We start from the raw sequence: 14,489 nt of genomic DNA, 5'->3' as shown, positions 1-14,489 counted from the left end.
AAAAAGAAGAAAGATTTACAGTGATAGAATTTGAGAGTGATGATGAGGGTAGAGGCTGGCTTATTCTTAGGCATACAACCTTGGCCCTTAAGAATCCATGTTGAGGTGGTGTCAGCAATATTGCATAGGATTGTATTCTTGACATGAAATAGCTGAAACTACTGTGCTCCTTAAAGCATTTCTTATAAAGAAAGATGGGGATGAAAGGTGGACATTTACCTATAAAGGGCTAGCTTTATTGATTTAGACAATAATGCTTCTTCATCAGAAGTTGCCAAGTATTAATATTCAAATAAATAAACATGAGTTGCTACTGAAATAATAGCAAATCATTTGAACTATTACATTACATGGTCTCTTCTATGACTAGGCAAATTCACTTCCAAAGGGATTTTAGCACTGGCAAGGCCTGCAATACCACGTCTAGGAGATCAGGTAGAATTGGAAAGACAGTTAAAAAGACATGTCCAAAGTCCAGTTGTGCTAATTTCTGTAATTTCTCTTAAATAATGACACTACTTCCTCTCCTGAGACTGATGGTACATTGTCAAATTCATCCATCCTGCAGACTGAGGTTGCAGTGATCTTTTAAAAAATCTGTAGAGAGAAGAAAGATATCATTTATCAATTCAAAATAGGTAGTGGCAAAAGAAAATAGTCCTGGCTCCATCTCTCTTTCTCTATATTTAGCTGGAGTCATGTCCATGCCAAAAAAAGGTAATTTCTCTGCTCTGGTTATGGCAGCTAAAGCTCTTGCCCTCTTCCTATAGGGAGCCCTCGACTTCAAAGGACATAGCAATTCTGCTAGCTCATCTACCCTATAAACTACAGAAAGGTAAGTTCTAAGATGCAGGATTATCATAAAGCCTTTTCTTTAGGAAGATAAGAATTAAAAGGATATATGGACTCAAAAACCTGTAACTTCAGGCCCAAATAGGTAAGCACATGTCCTCCATTCTCTAAAATACTAGTCTTGACAGCATTTGGCTCAAGAATTACAGGAAGACTAGAAGTATTCTGTAATGCCCACAACTATTGAGCTGACTGAGGACACTTCCAGTACTTCTTGAAAGCGGAGCTCCTCTATTCTTTCCATTCTAAGGCATTATCAGAGCTTCTCCTGGCTGCTCTTCAGGAAGCAGCAAGAGCTGAAGCAGGTCTGAAGCCTACTTCTTGTTCAGAAGTTTTGAACCACATGCACTTAAGATAAAAATGGATGTGATTACTGTTTGTTGTATGACAGTTTCTTCATTTGTGAAATTAATACAGGAGTACTTTTACAGTACAACTCACCTCCTCCAGGGCAGAGGAGTTAAATGAACAATTCAAACATAGCTCGTCACACTTGTACTTTTCTTGGTAAAGGAAGATGTGGATCAAAAAACACCTAGCCTTTAAGTTAAGACCCTTCAAATAAGCACATGAAAATCTCCTTCTGACAAATGAAGGCCTAATTTTCACTTAATTTCACTTAATTTCACTTAATTTCACTTCACTGTTTCGAAAGGTGGAGTTGGCAAAGACAAGATGTATTAAGCTGCACTATGTGGTGGGTAGCTTATCTCCAGCACAGTTATTGAGTTGTCTTCTCTTGTATGGCTATTTGCTCTCACCTCTGAACTACTGGTAGGATGGAGGTGAAGGACAACAAATCTACTAAACTGTAGTGAGCAATACAAGCTGCTGTTGCTTACTTTTACATGTTTTAGCCACCAAAACTATTTGGTCATAGATGTGAACCAAATGGGTCTTTAATCCCCTCAACTCTTCATTCTAATTACCACGCTCAACCTTAGTGTATGTACCAAAGCATAGTCTCTATTGATTTATATCTCTTCCTTTGTGACCACACATTCAGTAATATCAATATTGTAAAAAAAGCCATTAGCTGAGTTGCAGCTGTCTTTGTTGGTCTCGTTGTCTGGTTGATGTTTCACTATCATTTGAATACCAATTCTCTGTAAAGACCATTCTCCACCATTAATTGCTGTTCTCATTAATGACTGTCTCACTTGAGCCTTAAGAAGAATCCTATTTTCTGCAGACAAGTATCTCTGAAAAAAAGCTAGGAGATTTTCATAACCATAGCTCGCATTATCAAAAGCAGACTAAGCACTCTATACAAACTTTCTTCTTTATTTCAGTGAAGTAACTGCCACTTTGTAGAGTGCAAATGCACTCTGACTCTTCTTGAGTGTGTCATTTTATAATGACGTATCTTTCTGTTTTAGGATGTAGTTTCAGAATGCAGTCCTAAGTATGTTTGTTATCAGAGAAAACACAAAGACTTATAAGAGGCTCTTGATAATGATAGGTCTTGACTGTTCAAGAAGAGACCAAATATCCTGAAATAACAATTATAAACTAAAAGAACTGCATTGTTGAGATAGAAGGATGTTAGACTCTTATCTGCTCAAAGCAAATCCTTAGACAACTGGAAATACTATAGGAATGGTCATAGAATAGTATGATTTCGGGAGGTTTCTAATAATAAAATCTAACACTTTTGAAAATGAGCTCTTCTGTCAGGAAATTATTGGGATGGTCCTGAAGCTATGCTTTCTGCCCTTCTCGGAGATGTTTCTGTTTTCCACCATGTGCTTACATCTGCATTGAGCCCTAGTAAATGTTACTGTGACAGGACCACTCAAGATTTCCCCCAAGTCTGAATAAGTGTGTATGAGGGAGGAAGGAGGGGAACCGTGCACAGCTGGACACTCCCGTCTCAAATCAATCTTTCATTCATACACTAAGCAATTGATGCAAAACTGATAGCAAGCTAACACTGCGAATGGAAAGGAACTCAGACAATCTATATGTTTCATGATGTATAATTTGTCAAGTTATTCCATCATGTTTTAAGGAAGATACAAGCAGGAGAAAGCATCTTGAAGACTAATGGCATAATCTTAGTCTAACCAAAGCATGCAGTAGAAATGTTAAACAGCCTGAGAAGGAAAGCAAAAAGAAAAGAACCAAGTAAGTTTCTGCATACCCATGTGATGTCCCAGTAACCATTAACAGAGCCTAAAGGACCAGCCTCAGAAGCCAACTTAAATACAGAAGCAGCTGAGGAGGTATAATTTTAAAAATAGTATAATATTAATAAAAATATAATTTCCATAATGTTTGATTATTTTGTAGTTTTATAATGCTTTTCCCATTACAGAAAAATCTATGTTTATAGATTCTTTTGCTTTTAAATCGTCTGGTGACAAAACCAGTTCTAGATAACCTGGTGAATGCTAAGCATCTCATTCCATAAATCAGATCCAATCTTTTCACATAGTGGATGGGCAGCTCCCCCAAGTGTTTACCAACCGTTGGGTTGTGTAGTTTTCAGCAGTCTTTGGGCAGTCCCCTACTTTGATACAACAGCCTAGTCCTAGGTGGGTAATGAAACATCTCAGTATGTACTAGATGATAGAGCCTTTGGCAGTCAGCAAAATAACGGCATGAAAAACAAATGTGATAGGAGAGACAGTTTGTGGAAGCACCACAAGATTCCCTTGCAATGGAACATATGAGACAAAAGCTAAGGGACAAGGTATTTCCCTAAGTGTACTAATTATTAGCAGCAGGGCATTGTGGAAACCCCTCAAGGTGAATTTAAGCTTGAAAAAAATCTGCTAAATAGAGAAAAGGAGACTTGTTCCAGGTTAGCATCATTTAAGGAAGGGCAAGCATGAAAAAAAGCTTTGTCAAAAGACTGGATCCCAGCTTTTTTGGCACTGTACAGAACCTATTTTAATGGGATGGTCTGCTGTTTGAAGAATACTTTAAACACATCATTTATGTCACATGTATGTAGAGAGCAGTGGAGGCCTTGGTTTATCTGTAGACATCTTCAGATAAAATAACCCATGTGTTAAACTCTGTTTTGCTTAAAAAAATCCTTGAGGTATCTGGAGTTAAGAGGGATTTCCACGTAGTGAGTAAACTATAGGCATATCGTTCTGTAGGGGTGGCAAAGCCATGAGAGCACTAACTTACCATCAACAGTGGCAAATCCTCCAAAGCAAGATCAAGGTCACCCAACTGCTGCAGGGCAGGGTAAGCTGCCACAGCCACTTTAGGAACTGATAACGCAGGGTGCATAGACGCAACATCCCCTCTCCTGGCAAGTCCTTACCAGAGTATCCCTGGCATGCTTTGTAAGAGTAGGTAGTCTGTTTGAACCCTAGGAGTCTCTCCACCTTTATTTCTCTCTTTACATCACCTTTAACTACAGCCCCATGGGCATTAAGAAAAGCTTGAGTCACAATTTCCTACTGATTACTGGGAGCAGTCTGCCACCTACTGCCTATACAAGCTCTCCGTGTTTGCAGCGTTCCACCTAAATTGTAAGAAAGCTTGTTTTAAATGGGATTTAGCCCACTTCGATGCTTCAGAATCTGGAGCCAAACTCATCTTGGATGTTAAAAGGCCAGTTCTGCCCTTCCAGAACTAACTTCTTTTTTTAAAGGAGTGGAAAAGAGATTGTTAACAATTTTCTTCTAGATCATGCATGCAGGGAGTTGACAGGTAGGTTAGCGTCAAATGAACAGAATTTGCTGCCTCGGAAAATAAGACTTCACTGTACATTTGGTTCAGGGATTAATCAGTAATTTTTTTCACAAAAACTCCTATTCAGTCATATTCAATGGCTAAACTTCAGAGGATGATTATGTTTTTCTGACCTTCAGTTAGTTAGTCTGTGTCCATCTTAACCTGTGTTATATAAAAGGAAGGAATAATTACACTGTGCTTGATAGATCAGTATTCCCCTGGTGCTATGTGCTATTTTTTTGGTATATTCTACTCCGCTGAAGTGGTGTGTGACTTTTTTCAGTTACTTTTGCTAACAAGTTAGATGCACAGCATAGCTCTTTCTTCTTTTTTTTTTTTTTTATAAAAACATGTAATACTGTAAGGCAAGTGTGTTAACTACTAGCCCAAAAGCATTTGCTTGAAATCAGTAGCACCAGATTTAGCTAATTGTTTAATGTGTTCAATGACTTCGCATGTCTGAAAGCTATTGTTAGGAAGCCTTTTTAATCAACAACTGAAATTTTCAAAATCATCTTGCACAAAATTATTGATGATAGTAGGGAAAGGAAAGTATCTTAAGTTAAACTGCTTAATTCCTGTAGTCAGCTGTCTGGGAGGAGTTGGCCACAGGGCAGTGACGACTGCTCGGGAACTGGCTGGGCATCAGTCGGCAGGTGGTGAGCAGTTGCATCACTTATTTTCCCTGGGTTTTGTTCCTCTCTTTCTCTCTCTTGTTTTCCTTTTCATTACTATTTTTATATTATTATTATTATCATTATTATTATTATTACTATTATTATTAAATTTCAATCATTAAACTGCTCTTATCTCAACCCACGAGTTTTCCTACTTTTGCTCTTCCAATTCTCTCCCCCATCCCACCGGGGGAGGGTGGAGGGTGAGCGAGTGCCTGTGTAGTGCTCAGTTGCTGACTGGGGTTAAACCATGACAGTCCTTTTTGGAAATCTGTCTGTATATATCAAAAGATGGGAAAAGTGGTGGTAATTAATTGGAATGTATTGAGAGGGGATTGAACCCTGGAAGAACTGAAATGTCAAGTGTCTCTGGTCCCAAGGGTCAGTCGAGTTTCCCGCATTTGGGAAAATAGCAGGGGTCTGCAGATCACTGCCCCCCAGCCAACTCCCCCAGTTTATATACTGAGCATGATGTCACATGGTATGGAATATCCCTTTGGCCAGTTTGGGTGAGCTGTCCTGGCTGTGCCTCCTCCCAGCTTCTCGTGCACCTGGCAGAGCATGGGAAGCTGAAAAGTCCTTGGCTTAGTATAAACACTGCTTAGCAACAACTAAAACGTCAGTGTGTTATCACATTATTCTCACACTAAATCCAAAACACAGCACTGTACCAGCTACTAGGAAGAAAATTAACTCTATTCCAGCCGAAACCAGGACATCAGCTAATGCAACAGAATCCATAAATGGAAGAACTTGAGAAGTGTCTTTGATCAGAGTCTAGCTGTTGATTACAGGCTTAGCTTTCTATTCAATCTCCATGCTGACCACAGACTTTCCACCAGTATTTTCTCATTTCTTGTTGATTACAATGATAAATCCATCCCATCATATCTGGCCACTCAATCTGACACTGGACATTTCAGCTGGGGATTTTTCAACGTTTTGTCATCTGAAGTCAAATGCTGTTGTCACACACAGATGCAAGCTTTCCATCAGAAGTCAACGAAAGCCATACTTGTTCTATAAACAGATTTTTCTGGCCTAGCAAGCTTGAAACTTTGTAGTTCTCTAATTTTTGGAAAATCTAGAACATAAAAAATTCTTTAAAAACTAAGCTATTAATGGATAAGCCTGTAGTAATTTGAGAAATGTCTCATGGCAAGGAAATTCCCACCTCCAATTTTCCCTTCAAGATATTATACTAGTGTAACTACTGAAAATTATGATACACTGAAAGCAAGTTAACTGTTGCAACAAATGTATACAGCTTTTAATAGTAGTAATCACAGTAAAAAAGGCATTTCTTGAGGTAGCTGAATTAATGATCAGAAACTGATTACTAACTTTGTTTTGCCTTTTGTAGTACAGAGCAATGCTGCTTGAAGTACATTCAAGACAACACACGAAGAAGAGACATGTAAGAGTATATATGAGACAAAAATAGCCAATAGAATGTGAAGATATGGAACATACTTGTAGCCACCTGCTGGAAATTCTCACCTGTGTAATTACTCATTACACATGCGTAGTTCCATTGACTCCAATCGCTCACACTGAAAGTGCTTGCATAAGCAAAGGCTTGCAGAGGTAGGTCCTCCTAGATGGTAAAGGCATGAGCAGTTAAACAAAGAACTAGTAAGGTGAAAACATCTCAAAATTTGGGCAGGGGTATTAAGTCTCTCTAGAAAGTTGAGAGAAGGAAATAAATTCCTTCTAATTAAAAAAAAAAAACCCAAAAATCACAACAAAACAGTAATATTCTGCATTGGGATGCCTGAAGCCAATAGCTATCAGGAGCTGAATGTAAAAGGAAACAGAATCCCATGTGATGAGCTTGTTACAAGTTGGAACATTGTCAAACCCCGCTTCAGTTTTTTAGTTTTGCTTTTAATCAGCAAAGTCCATGCTGCACCACTGTTTACCGGTTGAACTGAAATAAATTTAGGGCCACGACTGAACAATTTGTCTTTTATCTGCCGAGTGCCAAGTCATCACTCTGTGCTTCTGTCAAAAGCTCTACTAGTGTTCCTAAAAAACTGAGTGCACCAAATCTCTAAGGACTGCTCAGAGAGAAGAGCAATTTATATTCAAAGACATAATTGCTAGTCACTTTTGCATAAGAAAAGAGCAGAAAATAAATAAATAAAATGCTTCCGTTTCTCTTAATGACTACCAAAATGCTTAGTTTATTCAAATCCAATAAACTAACAATTCCGTTTTAGGCTACTTCTGTATAGACTATGTTCTATACCTTTCTTGAGTTCAACCTTACTTGTGCATACAAAAGTTTCCTTGTAAGGGTCAGGTCACTTCAGATCATAAGATTCACATCAAAAGTAATTAAATCAGCATATCTGGTATTATGCAAATAATTTCCTCTTCATAAAAGATTCAGTTTGAACATGCTCAGTGCCTTTTTTGGTAACAAACCACTTATTTTGCAGATTGTGGGGAAAAAATATCAGTAAAAAGCTTGAGCAATTATGAAATTGGTTTATACATTCATGAATTTTATTCTTGACACTCCAATAACGGAAGAGAAATAATGAACAATGAATTGTTGAAATGGAATTTGGACCAAGAGCAGAAACAAAAGAATTCTGTGCTTGTATGATAGGGAACATGTTTCTTTTCACGGCTGCTATAACATCACCTCAATTGGGGGACAGTTTAAAGCATTTTTAAACATCTTAGTCTACTCTTCTCTCAAGTGGATAGCATTTACTTGCTGGCCAACTAATTAAACAAGCATACTAGCTAATTTCAGTTCACTGTTAAGTAATTTATCAGGTAAATAATTCCTTCATATAATCCAAACCTGTTTTATTAGTGTAATACAATAATTCAGTATCTTCCAGAAATAAAGAGGTGTAAATAGGGATATAGTCAAGTTTCTTTTCTTAAATGCCTCTCTGCATCTTTACACTAAAAATGGGACAGCAGAAGTTCAGGGAAGTTTGGCCAAACCCCCAAGCATTAATAGTATCATTACAAACTAGCACTAAATAAGATTACATAAGTATCCATATGCTTATGCTTAAAAAGAACAGCATATGCCTTATATACCATTTGATGGTCACGATCTGTGTCAAAGCAAAGCAAAAGGAGTGGGAATATGAATAATATACTGCCTGAAATGGATGCTAGAAATGGTGTTAACTTGCTGTGTGCATTTCTGCTTTGCTTGTTGCGCTTTCTCAGATTCATATGCTTTTGTTTCCATTAATTCGGCCAAATGGCCCAGTCATCTGATTACAGACAATTTTAAGGATATTAAAGCCGAAATACTTTTTCATCATCAGAAGCAACACTTTTGACAGCTGAAATGCTGGTATCTCTGCAATCCTGAGAAGTTGGTAAGGCACTTACCAACTGTGCCACCCTTCGTGGTGGGAAGTTACACCAAAATGTAAAGCTACAGGTGGTAATATAGTCTAAAATACCATTGCTGATGATTTTTAGGCATTCCGACTGAAGTGAGGTGAAAGCAAAGCCACCACAGTTAATTTTCAATTTTCCGTGGTAGAAAAGGGATGGGGGGAGATAGCAGCCTGGTAAGATGTGTATACTACAAACCATATATACACGAAGCTATACTAACCTTTGAAATATTCGTAAACAGTTTCTGTGGAGAGCAGGGGTAGATTTTAAGCAGCAGCAGCAGCCAAAATGTGGAAAGCAGCAGGTGTGGTGCATCCCATTTTCTGTGCCATGGTGCTGGAGCCAGGGGTGTCTGGTGAAAATCTCATAATGAAACAGCTGAATGCTTTGAGAAGTTGACCACAGCTCAGCAAAGCAGATCTGAACTAACGTGGACTGCCTGTCTGCCAGTAAACAGATGCTTGCACTCCATTGTTTAATTGAAATTTAATGAAACTGAAATATACTTTGGTAAAATCCACCATGAAAATGTGTTCTGCTTGTGGATCCTGCACATAGAGGATCAAGCTATAGTCAGGGGTGGGGGTCTCTATCAGGTACAGAGATAATGCTTGAGATTAAATTGTTATAAAACCAACACAACTTCCATGTATTATGCAATTTAGATTTTTTAGCCAGAAGTCTCTTCATTGCTGCTGCTGTTATTGGTAGTGATCTGTTCACAGATGGATTAGAGTTGGGGAACGTTATTAGGCCACAAAATGTTCTCATTTTTGCAAAACGACCTTGCAGCTGTATCGTTCACACATGGTTAGTCTGCATTTCTCAGCTACCAGTCATTCTAAACGGTAAAGAGCATGCTACTGCACTATGGGAGCGTTTTTTAAAAAAAAGGAAAAATTAAAGAATCCTTCTGATTCACATTCTTTCTCACGAGGCTATAATTTCAATGGCCTGGCCTGCAAGTTATGTCATCATAATCTCTTCTGTTCTTCTCTGTGCTTCATGAACAATTTTTCATGGAGGAAAGGCTGGATATTCTCAAGAAGATTCTTACTCTTTGAAAATAGTAAGAATTTTCTGATTCTCTTAGGCACTGTGGGCAAGGTTAATAATTACTGTTTGTTGCTTTGTTCACAATTATTTCCATTGGGCATTACAATCTCACTCTTATTTCTAATTCTGGGATTTGATCCCAGGCTAGGGAATCAGAGGATTAGTACTTACTTTTCCTCTATATGCTGTACAGTCTGCAGTGGGGAGTCAAGCATATATAAGTGACTCCCTCATAACTCTTGCTGATAAAAACCGCAGTGCCTAAGCAGAAAACCTGTTGCTTGGTTTTCACAGGTCCTTTTAGTTTGGATGACCAAATTTAAATACCTGGAGGGCACTGCAGCTATAGATACATTCAAGGAATCTCACTGTGATTCCCTGAGTAGTTCTACCAAAAAATTCCTCTGACTGAATTTTCCTACTGTCCCACTAATTTGCTCTGCTCCTGAAAAACTTTGAACAGTGTTCAAAGTCACTTTTTTGGAAGGCATTTTTTCTTTTTTGTTACTTTAATTGCTGAACATAAATCTTGGCGACTCTGCCAACCTCCAGTTTCTCAAATTAGTAGCATTCCTATTCCTGAACTAGTATTTAAATGTAACTTAGTTCCTTTCCACAAGAATCAACCTTTAACAGATAAATTGACAAAGAAATTGACAATTCAAAGTATTAACTGTTTGAATTTCATAAGATAGGCGCATGTTCTCAAATATGTAAGGCACGTAAAACATGACATGACATGGTGTCACATAGATCAATACATTGAACAATCCTGCAATGTACACTATCATCTCTTTTGGTTCTACTGTCCATAAAAAGAGACAGGGAGAGAATCAAATAGCAATTTTGCTTTTTTACAGGAGGAGTGTGTTTTTGCTAAGAGATACATGATTTTTAAAGCTTGTGCTAGGATACTTGGAAATTATACACAAGAAAACGCAGAAAAAGGAACATTAATGTACTTTAACCAGACAAATATTAGAAGCAGGATGTCGTGAAAATAAATTAATTCATGTTCCTGGAGCACTCAGTGTACTGAAGAACGTCACAGAAATGTCAATATGGAAATTAATAAATCTGGAGCTTGAGTAATAGATTGTAGAGTTCGTATAGCATGCACTAAATAAATCTTGGGCCAGCAAACCGAGGAATGTGGATAGGACACAGTATCGCATACGTGTTAATTCAATGCGTCCTTTCATCTTGTGGAGTGAATAAGGCAAAGTTCCCATGGAAAAAAAATGGTACGTAAGCATGCAACTATTTGCAAAGGCAATCCTAATCTTCTGGAATTTTTTCACTCTTGAAGTCTTTTGGTTTTACAATGTCAATACTGCATAGTTGTTTATGCGTTTTATGTGTTTATGTATAATTCTCTAGGTTTATTTAAAAAATCCACATAATTATGATGTGGGATTATATCATATACCACATCCAGATCTGCAACACAGATCTCTGACAAGAGAACTAACAGTAACTAGCGACTAGAGAGGATGTTAAAAACATTTGGGCATTAGGTTTCTCAGCTGGAGTCATCCTGGAGAAACCATGGGTTCTGTTCTAGCAGACTACTGTGGGTACTGCTTCTTTTGCCCTGTCTTTTTCAGCCTGTTGCTCTGCTAAGCCCCTTCTCCCTCTCCTTGCTTCTACATTTGAATCTTCCTAGCATCCCATGTTGACTCAGCTCCTATTCTTCACAGTATTCCTCAGGTCAGTCCCTGTCTCTTTCCCTAGCCATTCCCAGTCTTTCCTCTCAGCTACTTGTGTCATTAACAGTGTTTCCCTATGCCAGATCTAGGCGTTTCTCTCCTTACTCTTCTCCTTTTACTTTCCCTCTCCTGTGAGTTGTCTGTACCAGTCTTCTTGAGATAAAGCTCTCTTCTCCCTGCATAACTACTTCTTCTGTTCATAGTCTGTTTTTTTCAAGTTTTCCAAAATCATAGCCTCACAGCTCTTTTATCTTCCCAGTTCTCAGGTCTAGCCTGTTGAAGCTAACTGGTCACTCCCCTTCTCCCCTCTCAGCTGTTCCAAGATCTTTATCCATCCTATGATTCCCATATGCAAAACCCACTTCTACCACATTGGCCTCAACTAGCACCGGCTCTCCAGTTCTGGTCTTCCTTTCCTATGCTCCAATTTCTTCTTTCCCTAGCCCCCTTGCCTTTCTTACAGTCTACTCCTTCTTAAATGCCTCTCTGTGTTTTAGGCCATTCCACTGCATGGGCTGTGTTTCAACAGTGGGAAGACAAAAAGACTGGGACATCTTCAGTACCTTCTATCACAAAATGGTCCCCAAGAGCCCGATATTTCAAAGAGCAGTTTACCTTAAGCAGGCTTGTAATACTAAGATGAAGTGTCCTTGGGATGAACTAAGTATTTGGGAATTTTCATTGTAATTTATATTGTCATATAAGGTTTCCACTGAACATGTGTGAATGGACTTTTTTCAGATGCACGCAACCTGGCTAAATGCAGTCAAAAGAGAAGATAGTTACAGACTTTCTCTATGAAATGGTTGCTATTTTCTTTTACATGCCATAAACAATGTATTTCTCCTTTACTTTTCCCTTTGAAAAAATATAACCACACATTTTTAAACAATGTCATTCTGTTAATAATTGTTACATCATTGTCCATTGCTATTAAGGTCCATGAAAAGACTCATTGTACTATGAATGACATCTGACATATTAAGTAAATCTATTACATGCACTGTACTTATGCCAGATGTACCCACATAAACTACTAAGACTGGATTGCAACTAATATTGAAACCTATCTATTGGAAGGTAAAAGAGTTAAAGGATAATCTGTAGATTATCTTCAAAAGACACACCAAAAAGACCGAGTTATACAGGACTATATGTGGATGAGAGATCAAAAGTTAATATGGCAGTATTTACTGCATGTGTCGATGCCAAAATGAAAGGATTATCCAAACAGAAGGTCTTATTGTAGCCAAAACAAATGGTATGAATATGAATACAGTTTAGCATGAATCACTGTATTGAAGACGCTCCTTATTAATAATTCAACAATATTCAGTAACAGTATTATGAAGCTAATTAGCTTAGGCTGCAGTTATTATCAAGCTAATAGCTGAGATAACAAACAAGTTATCACTTAACGAGTCTATCAGGAAATATAGACTTATTAATAGGGAGCATCCAAAAGTTACCTTTTAATTAATCTCACAGAGAAGATAAATTATCAATATTATCTGCATTTATTTCTAGACAAAATATGTCAAGATACATAAAAATTTGATGTGAGCTTTGAACGGCTAGCAAGTTGTCATCACAGTCTTAATGCACCTTTGGGATAATAAAGAGTAGAACAAAGACTGATGCAGTAATGTGGGTCTGATTCCCAGAAGGCCCTCTGTGTAACCTGTATTTTGGCATCTGCAAGAAATGCGGAGTAAAAGTGACAAGATTCATGAGAGAGGTTTTCAAAGACATCTTACTTTATTGGTTTCAGGTGGGACTTGTACACTTACCTCCCCCTTGTCCCTTTGAAAATCTGTTATCCTCTATCGGTCAAGTCCTATAATTAGGCATCAAAGTATTATTGTTATTGTTATCTGGTGACCTAAAAAATACAATTATTAAGCATATTGCCTCTTAATTATCCTAAATGTATACTGAGCTGTGATGTACCACTTAGATACAATCTTTAAGAGGACTGGAGAGATCCCCATCACCTTACAGCAGAAAAATAGTAGTCAGTCTCAGACTGGATGGTCCTGTACCCTCCTACACTGTAAATATGTTGTGAGTAAGAAGGTGAAGTAACTATTCCCAATTCTACTAGGAACTTATTTTCTTGTAAGACAAGGAAGGGTGGAGAAATCTCTCCTTTCTCCAGAAAGCTGACACAAAATTCTGCCCCATCATCAGAGACAGTACTGGGAAAGGGAGTTAATGGGTCCTTTGCTTGCTGCATGCAGGCTGGGTAGAAACTTGTTCTTTATTATTGCTATAAACCACAATATATCTGTTTTAAAAATAATAGGAGCTCTGCTATTATAGATTGTATTTACAATCATCACATTTACTGTTGCTGCAGAGAATCCTAGCATTGGCTCTCTACTGTATCTGTACTGTAGTGTGCTTGAAGAATTCAGCCATCATAAGCCACGGTCTTTCAGATTAGGTGTTCATCACAGAAATAGTCCAGTGAAGTGTTAATTATTTAGTAGTGGACTGGAACTCTTCATTCCTTCTGGATTTCAATAATTGGATGGTAAAGAGAGACCTTGCTCTCTAGATAGGAGGTGGCCTGAACTCTTTTGCAAATGACAGTATTTAAACTGACAAGGTCAGATTGACATTTGCAGTACTTCTTCAGATGAAAGATCTAGAAGTCATGAAGATGGGTTCGCTTCCCTAAAGTGGATTGAAGCAACTTAACATCTTATCTTTCAGGAAGGCATCAAAACTGTGCTTTGTTGTTCTTATTTTAATAATGAGAATGGCTCTAATATGGCTCCTGACTCTGTGACTGGGAAAACTAAGGGTGAAACACTACCTGTGTCACAGCTAATAATAAAACTGCCATTGACGTTAATGGAGTGAGGATTGTGTTCACTTTCTTTTTAATAGCATTTTAAAATAAAATTGTAAACTTTAAAATTGGAAGATGGTGTTAAAAACACAATTTTTGTATTCCAGGCTTTCCACAAACCTTTAGGTAAACAGAAAAACAAGGCCCTATCTCTAAAAATATCCAGTAGTATCATCTCACAAGAAAAAATGACCAAGAAAACTAGAACACTGTTGTCTGCACACAATTATGATTTCACACATGCTTTACAATTAAACAGTT

This window comes from Aptenodytes patagonicus, chromosome 2 (assembly GCF_965638725.1).
Source record: "Aptenodytes patagonicus chromosome 2, bAptPat1.pri.cur, whole genome shotgun sequence".
Classification (NCBI taxonomy): Eukaryota; Metazoa; Chordata; class Aves; order Sphenisciformes; family Spheniscidae; genus Aptenodytes; species Aptenodytes patagonicus.
The sequence above is the reverse complement of the archived record's forward strand: the minus strand, read 5'-3'. Positions refer to the sequence as shown.